The 1,552-nt window shown below is 42.8% G+C and overlaps 1 pseudogene; it reads left to right on the forward strand.

Moving 5' to 3' along the window:
• Window positions 1–646: 646 nt before the first annotated feature.
• Window positions 647–1,197, forward strand: LOC113920202 (annotated as a pseudogene).
• The last annotated feature ends 355 nt before the right edge of the window (window positions 1,198–1,552 follow it).

Raw genomic sequence — 1,552 nt, forward strand, 5'->3', positions numbered from 1 at the left:
CAAAATCAAATCAAAGCAATAAAACTTCCAAACCAATACAAGTTACATATAAGCAACACTAATAAATGTGAATGAATGAATGAGTGAATGGAATAGCATGCTCTTTCTTCTGATTCACTTTTATTCCCTATTTCATTGATGGCTACACTACAAACAACAGAAAAGTGAACATCATATTTTCTACTCTTTGTGAGACTCTCCTGTAGCATTCACACATAAGAGTCAGCTAAACATTTCAAATTCAGTTGGATTTTTTTTTTCCAGTATGGTATAAATGATGATACTTTTTCAGCTAGTTTCCCTTTTGTACATCTTCAGGATACTTTAAAAGTAAGCAATTTACTGTTAAGTGTCTCACAAATGAAAAAAATGAGTTATTATTATTATTTTACTATGTCTTCTTGTGTCTACACAGAGCTTTGACATCAATAACTCTGTCTTTTGGGACTGTACTCAAAAGGGTCTCTCTCAATCATACCTCGCTACACATTTTTTTTTTTAACATAGAAGAATTTTCCTTTGGCGCATTGTGAGGAGTAATCTGCAGTGAACTTAGAAACATATTGTCTTGGGGCCCTCCACTCCACCCCACCCCACTCCCACCCCACCTCCCAGGTTCCCTCAGCTCAGCCTGGTCCAGCCCAGGATGAAGTTCACGTACAAAGAGGAGCATCTGTACAAGAAATGCTGCTCTGAAGGTGAGAAGATCTGAAAAAAATACCTGGACTGGAATCTGATGATAGTAGAAAAGGCTCCCAAAGCTCGGATAGGAGACCTGGACAGAAAGAAATATCTGACGCCTTCTCATCTCACAGTTGGTCAGTTCCACTTCCTTTTTTTTTTTTTTAAGATTTATTTATTTGAGAGAGAGAGAGAGAGAGGGACAGCTCATGCAAGCGGGGGGGAGGGGCAGAGACAGAGGGAGAGAGAATCTCAAGCAGACTCCCTGCTGAGCGTAGAGCCCAATGCGAGGCTCAATCTCATGACCCTGAGATCATGACCTGAGCTGAAATCATGCGTTAGTTCCTTAACCAACTGAGCCACCCAGGTGCCCCTACAGTTGGTCAGTTCTACTTCTTGATCTGGGAGCAAATTCATCTCTGAGTTGAGGCTGTCTTGTTTTTCGTGGGTCAACTATACCAGGGACACCATGAAGACTTCTTTCTATTCATCACCTACAGTGATGAGAGTGTCTAGGGTCTGTGAATCTGCTTCCCCTGAGGTGGGGGGTCCCATTCTACAAAGAGAGAGGTGGCCCCCCTTCCTTGACCTACTCCTCCTTCAGGCTCAGCCACCACCTCCTTTCTTCAGGACCCACACTTCCAAATGTTTGAGGCTTTCCTCCAGCCCCTCTTACCAGGAGGATTAATGGGGGAGGTGGCCTCTCATAACTCTCCTTTCTTCCCTTTCTCTTACCACATTTCTGACTCTGCTTTAGACTTCTTGATTGTCAATCTCTGTCACATCCAGTGATTGTTTTGTTTCCTTTCCCTTTCTAACTGCCCAAAGGACTCAGAACCCAACCATTCCCTTCCTTTCACTACCTTCTTTT

Source organism: Zalophus californianus, chromosome 3, assembly GCF_009762305.2.
Source record: "Zalophus californianus isolate mZalCal1 chromosome 3, mZalCal1.pri.v2, whole genome shotgun sequence".
In the NCBI taxonomy this organism is placed as follows: Eukaryota; Metazoa; Chordata; class Mammalia; order Carnivora; family Otariidae; genus Zalophus; species Zalophus californianus.